This window comes from Canis lupus, chromosome 35 (assembly GCF_003254725.2).
Source record: "Canis lupus dingo isolate Sandy chromosome 35, ASM325472v2, whole genome shotgun sequence".
Lineage (NCBI taxonomy): Eukaryota > Metazoa > Chordata > Mammalia > Carnivora > Canidae > Canis > Canis lupus.
This window is the reverse complement of record NC_064277.1, coordinates 24,793,452-24,803,031: the sequence shown is the minus strand read 5'-3', so window position 1 is coordinate 24,803,031 and position 9,580 is coordinate 24,793,452. Positions and strand designations below refer to the sequence as shown.

General features: G+C 36.8%; 1 non-coding gene across 1 annotated transcript; it reads left to right on the top strand.

The window, feature by feature from the left end:
- The first annotated feature begins 6,735 nt into the window (after positions 1 to 6,735).
- On the top strand, positions 6,736 to 6,808 carry TRNAV-UAC (transfer RNA valine (anticodon UAC)). Its single transcript has one exon. It is a non-coding gene; the product is annotated as a tRNA-Val (tRNA).
- Positions 6,809 to 9,580: the final 2,772 nt, after the last annotated feature.

Below are 9,580 nucleotides of genomic sequence, written 5' to 3'. Positions count from 1 at the left end.
GAAATACTTCTCACCCCTGGGCCCCTTGCACTTGGCAGCCAGACCATTTCACTTCCAGGAACGCTTACAACCACACATGGAAACTGGATTCAGCTTGAAGTCGACAATAGGGAGCCTTCTCCCTACTTCTTGGCTACGCTGGCCCGAGCAATGCAGGTTGCCCTGAGGCTTTATTGGAATGACATGAAATCACTTGGCAAAATACAGGCTCTCACATGCTGGCAGTTTTCTTCTTTGTTGCTAAACAGTTGTTCTTTATCCCATGTGTAACTGACCATTTTCTGTATTTGCAGAGTGTGGCAATTTGCTGTAGCGATGAGATACATTAAAAATGCACAGTGCTTTTTATATTCCACACCTGAAATTAATATTACATTTTATGTTAACTACCTGGAATTCAAATAAAAACTTGGAAAAAAGTTTTTTAAAGAAGAAATACATACCAAAACACATGAAAACATCAGTGGTATGTTAACTTTTTACATTTTCTCACTAATGTTGGATGGACCTCTTCTTACTCTCACCTTTTTCCTGATATTCATATTAAAATTGATATTTATCTCTTTCTTTCTGAAAAACAAATACTAAAAATTATTTGGAAAAGGCACATGTTCTCATTCCAAGAAATTGGAGCTGGACAAATCCTTTAGATCATCTTGTCTAACCTTGAGACAAATGTTGCAAGAGTATGTGTAATGATGGGGGAACAGAGGACTAGCTGAGGATAAAGCACATTGGCAAGTCCTTGAAACAGGCAGAGAGACCTTCCTCTACAGACTCAACTGCCTCCATGTTCATACTTTGCTAAGGGCAGAAGGCAATCCTAGCCCGACCTCAGGAGCCTGCAAGCCTACTTTAACATACAAAAATTCCTTTAGAAATTTCCTTCATCTCTAAACTCCCAAGCTACAGGTTGGCGATCATCCCCCAAGCACATGGCCAACCAGTATCCATCTGAAGGGTCTCATGACTCAGGTTTTATTAGCCGGTAATAAGTGACCTTTCCCCAACAACAGCTGCCCCCTCAAGGTCCTGGGAACCTTGCTTCCAAAATTCCTTAGAGAACAAGCTCTCCCTCAACCCCTCCCAACTCCCAGGTATATAACCAGCCTCCCCTCACAGACCGGGGCAGCAGCTCTTCCTGCCCTCGGGTCCTGTCCCTGTGCATTAATGAAACCACCATTTTGCACCAAAGACGTCTTAAGAATTCTTTCTTTGTCGTGGGCTCCGGACCTCACCTATACTCCAAAATTTCATCATGTAACACACACTAATTAAACACACATATCTATAATAATTCCACAAACTTCTAAAAAACAAATAGCTTTTGGTTGGGAGCATCTTCGCCGGGTGGTCGCTGCTCGGCGCCCCCTCGGAGTCCGCCCCTTTTCCCCGGGCCCTTCCCCGCCCTTGCCCCGCCCCTGCCGGCGCCGTCCCCCACCTCCCACCCCCCCAGCTCCCTGCCCCGGGCGGCCCAGGCCCAGGGAAGGTGTAACGGTGTAGCTGAGGAGGGTGGGCGATTGGGAAGAGCCCCAAAGATCAGGGCAATATCCAGGCCTGGTCCTGCAAAGATGAAGCTAGGCTGAAGAATTTGCAGCACTTTCTGAAGGAAAAAAAGTGCAAATAAAACGGAAAAGAGCGATGCTAGGGAAAGCGGAGCAAAGTGACTAATGGAGGAACCAAGGGTTGAGACTTACAACTAGGAGCATCTAGAGTCAAATGAAGCAGGAGAGGGAGAGGACAAACCTAATGATCTCTGACCGGCAGCGAGTCTCAGCACGGTTCCCTGTTAGCTCCCATAGGAAGAGTGTAATCAACCACTTGTAAATGTAAATAACAGCCTACAAATACATATATAATAATCAGGGAATTCCACCACCTCTTTCCCTGGCCTCATGTTTAAATAAATTTAAGTGCTTTTGAAATCAAGTACTATTTGTTTTCCTGTACAACCAGAAACTAGTTGATTTTGGGGTTATGAGAGGTTTGTCTCCTGTGTGAAGCTTGCATTCCACTGTTCACTGGGGTCAGCATCAGGAGAGATGAGGGAACAGTTCAGACAGTTCTTCCCAAGTTATTCTCTGATGCTTAAAATGATTTAGGAAGAAAGATATTTTTTAAAAGTACAAGAACAAGCCAGCCAATTGCTGAATCGGGAAAGTTTTTTTTTTTCTTTTTAGATTTTATTTATTAGAGAGAGAGTGTGTGCATGAGTAGGGGTGGGAGGGGTAGAGGGCCAGGGAGAAGCAGACTTCCTTCTGAACAGGGAGCCCCATTCCAGGCTCCATTCAAGGGAGCCCCTGGAGATCAGGACCTGAGCCAAAGTAAGACACTTAACCCTTTAACTGACTGAGCCACCCAGACGCCCCTGGGTTGATTTTTAGATGACATACCCACTGCCTCACTGAACCTCATCCAGAAAACACCTTCAAAATGCCTTTTTCATTAGATACCATCTGTTGAGTCCAGGAAGAAGTAGTTGGTTTTTGGACACAGACAGAAGGTGCTTGAATGTGTGATTCCTGAACTCAGACCAATTCACTTTATGCTCAGTTTCCAAAATACACATTCATTCATTTATTTATTTTTGTAATAAAAAACAAGCGTTGCTATCCTTTTGAACATTTTTACATGCAATGGGGTGGATGTAGTTCCATGAAGGTCTTTTTGCTTTTGTATATACTTTCATGTTTGTCTACTTCTGAGCTTGTGAAATACTATTTTGCAGTTGGTTGATCTCTGTAGCCATTCCTGAGAATGCGAATGAATCCTTAATTAAGAGTTACAGTGTTTAATTCCTAATGGTAACTCTCAAGTAGACTTATTTATTTTATCGGTATTCTATTAATTTAAACAGATGAAATGCTGCAAAAAGATAGCACATGTTATTCCAACTATCATTCAAGAAATTAACCAAGAAATCGATCTAGCATGCAAAAAATTGTAGCAGAGGAGAGAAATAGCATACTTTCAGTAGATTATGAAATGGGATTATGTATGGGAGAAAACGTGTTTTTAATACGTTTTAATACTTTTCAGTAGATTATGAAATAGTAGATTATGTATGGGAGAAAACGTGTTTTTAATATGGCAAATCAAATAATAATTCAATATCATGTTCTATCCTATGTGTTTGATAATCTCTAAAACTACTGCAAACAGAGGCCAAGCCAATTGTGTTGGTATTCTTCCCTCACTGCATTCTTGCATGTAATAGGTACCAAAGGCACAAAAAATATTTATAACTAACGAGTAACATCTAAAATTTTTAGATGCACAGAAAAAATGAGAAAACTCAATAGAAACGTTCAACATTCCAGCCTACATTGAAAGTAATTATATTTAGCATTTTTTCAGAAGTTTCTTGAACTATAGGTCTCACATGAACAGAACTGCTTTAAAGAATTTATGTTAAGTACTTCAGTTTCATAAAAATGACAATAGCAAGTCTAATAAAAATACACAAAAGAAGCCTTACTATATAAAGGGAAAATGCAATTGTTTAAGAGATCTGGTTGTTATAATATACGGACAGCAAATCCTTTGAAAACGGTTGTTAAGCATTTTATACATTATGTTAATTCTTGAATATTATTGCAGTAGACTGAATGAAAAAGATGGGTGGGAGGTCGGGTATAAGTATACTTTAACTATTTAAAATTCAGTGATATTTTACAAATGTTCCATTCTTCACAATTTGTTCTTCATTTCTAAATAAATTGGAGTATTGAAATAAGGCACTGTATTTTTTTCTGTTGTACATTTTACAAGTTATGTTATCCTTTCGGTTATGTGGGAACTCTCTTTATGAGATTATGGGTATTCTTGGTCTGGGCCTCTGTTGAAGCTCCATGGACAACCCTATTCTGCCAAAATTCATCTTTTTCACTAGAGCATCTAAAATTCAAGTTGTTTCCACTTTGGAAGTTGTACTTCCACCAAACTGATTAAAGCCTCTGCAGTCTTTCCTAGACTTTCACTCTAAAAGACCTACTGCTTTACCTTCCAGTGGAAAATGCCCTGCTCACACCTCCACAATTTAATTTTAGTTTTGTAATATGGACGTCTTGAAACAAAGCACATATTGGAATATGATATGTACTATAATACCTGTATGGACTTTATCACATCTTTGGCTACTGTTATTGTTAAAAAAAGCATTATCTTACAAAAAGAAAAATGCTTGCCAATATTTATTTTAAAACAATGTGACAGATAAAGGCAGGAAAAAGGAAAAAACAAGGTAATAATTCAGCAAGCTCTGATATTTCATTCATTTTTATGGCCGAGTAATATTCTAGCATGTGTGTGGGTGTGTATGTGTATAATATCTTCTTTATCCATTCATCTATCAATGGGCACTTGAGCTGCTTCCATATCTTAGCTATTATAAATAATGCTGTAATAAACATAAGGGTGTATATATCTTTTCAAATTAGTGTGTTCATTTTATTTGGGTAAATATGTAGTAGTGAAATTGCTGGATCATATGGTAATTCTATTCTTAATTTTTTCAGGAATCTCCATACTGTCATCCACAGTGGCTGCACCAATTTAAATTCCTACCAACAGTGCACAAGGGTTCTCTTTTCTTCACATTCTCACCAATACTTGCTAATTTCTTATCTTTTCTGATACTGGACATTCTGACTAGTGTAAGGTGATATATCACTGTGGTTTTGATTTGCAATTCCTGTAATTGCAAATCAAATTTCAATGCTCAATTCTGTTGGGCATCTTTTCATGTGTCTGTTGGCCATTTATATGTCTTCTTTGGAAAAATGCCTATTCAGGTTGTATGGGATTTTCTACATAGAAAATCATGTTGTTTGTGAAAAAGAGAGCTTTATTTTTTCCATTTCAATCTGCACATTTTGTTTTATTCTAGTAGCTAGGACCTCTAAGTCTTTCCTTGACCAGAAAGTGGGAAAGAGGACATTTTTGCCTTGATTTAAATCTTGGAAGGAACCATTCAGTCTTTCACCATTAAGTATAATGTTGGTTGTACCTTTTTTTTGGGGGGGGGTAGATATCCTTTATTTGATTAAGGAAGTAAAGCTTTCTTCTAATCCAATTTGCTGTTAATTTTTATCATGAATGGATGTTGAATTTTACTGAATGATTTTTCTGCCTCTATTGATATGATCATATTGGGTTTTTTGAATTTAGTTAGCCTATTAATATGGTGAATTACAAGAATATGGTGAATTTCAGTGATTGATTTTTGAATGTTAAAACAGACTGGGATAAATTTCATGTAGTAATAATGTATTAATTACCCCTGTTTATATCAAATGTATTTGATTTGCCAATATTTGTTTAAGGATTTTTGTGCCTATGTTTAAGAAAGATGTGGGTCTTTAATTTTGTTTTAATGGCTCTGTCTCATTTTGGTATGTATATTTTAATATATATCCTAATGTAAATAAAAATCAATTTCTATCTGGGACCATTGGAATGTTGATCAAATATACTGGTCCAACACTAAGTGGAAATTTCCCACAGAGAGTGTGTCAATCAATAGCTCATGGCTAAACAGGTGTGGACAGGTGATGTGTAATGGATATGCCTTCATCTCAGAGTGGATATTCTCAAATTCTGTCCTCTTCTGTGTCAATCTGCTGTTACTGCATAAGAAATCACCCCAAATACCACCCACATAAAACATAACTGTCTATTCCCAAAAAACTACTGGTTGGCTCCTGGTCACTTGATGTAGGCTGGACTCAACTGGATAAATCTACTGATTTCAGCTGGCCTTGATCAAACATCTGCACATCAGTTTATAAAGACTCAGACTGGTGTAGAGGGAGAGTGGACTCTGTTCCATGTGAGTCTCATCCTCCTCATGGAACTAGCGGACTGGCTTAGGCATATTCTTCTGCCAATGGGAGCACAAAGAAGTAAGTACAACCTCACAGATACTTTGGTTATATAAAGGTAAGGCATTTAAACAACCTCAAGAGTCTTCAAGAGGTCTGCAAGTTCTTTTTTTTTTAGGTCTGCAAGTTCTAAACTGATTTCATAGTAATACTAGATATTTATGATGGGCTTGTTAGTGATCTTAATGAATGCATTTTTAAAATCTTATTAATTGAAATATGCAGTAGTTTCAGGACAAGAGGCAAAGGAGGAGTTGTCCTGCTAAATTCAAAGAGAGTTCCCATGAAATATAAATGCACCTTTATGTGGCTAGTACCATAATGTCATCTCAAGAAGGGATTTTTTTTCCTCTTTGTATTTATTTATTTATTTTTATTTTTATTTATTTATAATAGTCACACACACAGAGAGGCAGAGACATAGGCAGAGGGAGAAGCAGGCTCCATGCACCGGTAGCCCGACGTGGGATTCAATCCCGGGTCTCCAGGATCGCGCCCTGGGCCAAAGGCAGGCGCCAAACCACTGCACCACCCAGGGATCCCCTCCTCTTTGTATTTACTACTGTATCCCAGAGCTTTGAAAAGTATCTGGAACTAGTAAACTCTCAATAAATATAGGTAGAAAAATAATAAATGTTGTCCAGACTGAGTGTTCCAGGAGAATGGAAGTCACAGTACTCATTAAATTTTGATTCTTGTGTATGTGAGAAGCAGATAGTTCATTTGTTCTACATATCCCCACTGGGTGAAGTTCACAGGAGTTAATTCTTAGTCATAATAACAATGTATAATTTTGATCTTCTGTTCTCACCTTGACTCTAGTAAGAATACATAGGAAGCAAAGGCATCTCCAGGTTCCATGGTGTAGTGGTTAGCACATCTGCCTTACACGCAGAAAATCCTGGGTTCGATTCCCAGTGGAACCAGAAAGGTATCTGGGTTTCTGTTCAAAGGGAAGTTAGGGAGCCCTTACTTTTAGATTCCCCTTTTGGACACTCATGAGCTGGCTGGGGCCTCGCTGTTTTGTACTATCAGAGGATTCCTCGGCTTGGGCTTTTCATGCCCGGGGAGAAAACCATTACTTATCAACAACAAACGTGGAATACTTTAAAAATATACATACACAGCAGGGCCTTATTGAAAAGATTAGTTTAATTCCACAGTAATTACAATGTTAAGGATTTATAATTTTCAAACAACATCCACTTTAGCAAGCTTAAGCAGTAGGGGTGAAAAATGTAGTTAAAGGAAATTGATCTCAGAAACTGAAAAACTCTAGTTTTCATAAGAGATGTGCAGTTTCCCACAGAATCAGATTTTAAGGGGAGGTGTAGATCAGACATCCTTTTATAGTTTTGTAAAGAAACATGAACTTTCATACACCAGTAGACAGAATGTTACTACAGTAGCTATGTGGGAAAATTTGACACTATTAAATAAAATGGAAAGCACCTCCCTCCTTTTTAAAGCACTATGAAATTTTTTAATGTCTCATAATTTGGGTAGTGATTTAAACCCTGAGGATAGTAATAATCACTCAGATCTGAACTTCCCAACATATTAAAACACATACGACAATAGAACCATACCCTCTCCCCAACTAGAGGAGAGAACACTGCAAACTTCAAGTAACTTGTAAGTACAACTGTGAATACCCAATCCAAGCAAACCTATCTTTCAAGAGCTCCCAAAGGCAAGTCTTTGCAGTGGATGGGAGGAGATCCGGAAATTCATCTAGAAGTAAGAAAATGGGAACAGAAATCCCAAGAATCAGCTAAAATTCCCCTCCTCTTAGCAATCCCACTTGGAGTGAGAAAACACTGAGAAAGGGCTCCTGGTAGATCAAAGCATTGTCTCTAGGTAAGGAACCTGGGCATCTGCCAGAAATGAGGCAGCAGCCACACAAAGGCAGGACCTCTGGATGAAAAGAAAATAGGGTGAAGAAGCTCCCTTTGAAGACTAGATGGTAAAGGAAAAAAGAAGAGGATTCAAAATCCTGCAAGGCCAAAGGAGACATAAAAATCTGAAGACACAGAAATTTTTCCTCCAACCCCTCCCCTAAAGACACCATTAAAGTTACTGTATTTTTATGTAGGGATAGAAGAGGTTTGCCTTGAACTAGGAATCTTGTAAATTATCCCAAATCTCTTTACACAATATCTGAATAACTTTCATACAAAGCAACTATAATAAAACACAAAGTCAGTATATTTTAGCTTTTGAAAATTCTTACAAAAATGAAAAAGCAGAAGAAAAATTTTACGCAGCTCTCAAAATTTGAATGAGACATTTTCTTTTTTTCACATTTCAAAAGCAGTTTTAATGAGAACATATGAAAACAAATTTGCCAAGTTATATAATGACATTATTGAACATAACTACAAATTTATGCTGAAGAAAATAATCTGCTAAAATTAATGCATACAAAATTTATTTTCTGAAAATCAAAAACGTTTGCATAAATAAATGAAAATATAAAAAACTATTTTCTGAAAGTATAACTTAGTTTAAAAGTATGGTATTTACCTAGTTAATCTAGTTTCAAAGTGTAGTGTTTCTCAGGAACAAATATATTTTGATTATACTATTTTTCGTGTACATATTTCTTCCCAATAATGTGAAGTGGCAATAAGTACTAATTATGTAATAGGTATTGAATAAAGAGCCATTTTAACTTAAGCCATTATTTTTATATGAGAAATATTCATGACATACAATAGTTTTCTTTTTTTAACAGTACATAGTATATTGCCTTAAAGAAAATTTGACATGATCACTTTAAGATTGCGTACAATCTCATTTACTGAAGGAAATGATAAGGCACATCAATAAACTAAAGTTAAGATTAACAACATTATATACTTGTAAAATATATGTTACATTTAGTAATTAAGAAAATATCACTTTTTTTAAAAAAAAAAGGAAAATATCACTTTTTGATCCTTTTATTTTTTCCTCTTTAATTTTTATTTTTTAAATTTAAATTCAATTAACATATAGTGTATTATTAGTTTCAGGGGTAGAATTCAGTGGCTCATCAGTTGGATATAATACCCAGTGCTCATTACATTATGTGTCCTCCTTCATGCCCATCACCCACTTACGCCATCTCCACCCCCCTCTCCCGTACCCCCCCTCCTCTCCAGCAACCCTCAGTTTGTTTTCTCTGATTAAGAGTCTCTTACAGTTTGTCTCCCTCTCTGATTTCATCTTGTTTTATTTTTCCCTCCCTTCCTCTATGATCCTCTGGTTTATTTCTTAAATTCCACATATAAGTGAAATCATATGATAATTGGCTTTCTCTGATTGACTTATTTCGCTCAGCATAATACCCTCTAGTTCTATCCACATTGTTGCAAGAGACATTTTCAAACAAGCATTTTTGGATTTTAAAAAATCACATTAAGTCAGAAATTTCAAAAAAATTAAAACAAATGGACAAAAATGGGAAGAAATGATAAGAAAGTTGGTTGAATGTAGAAGAAATAGAGGAAAAAAGAAAAATCACACCAGGATCACATCAGAGTGAAGACTACATTACAAGGCACCCAAGAGAGAATAAATTTACAACATAAATGTTTGGTAATGGGAATTAAAGAAAGAGAAATCACCAAGAAAATGAAAAGAAAATAAAGGAAGAAGTAAAATGAGCCAAAGAAATTCCAATATATGAGTAATTAGAGTTCCTGAGAGAAAAG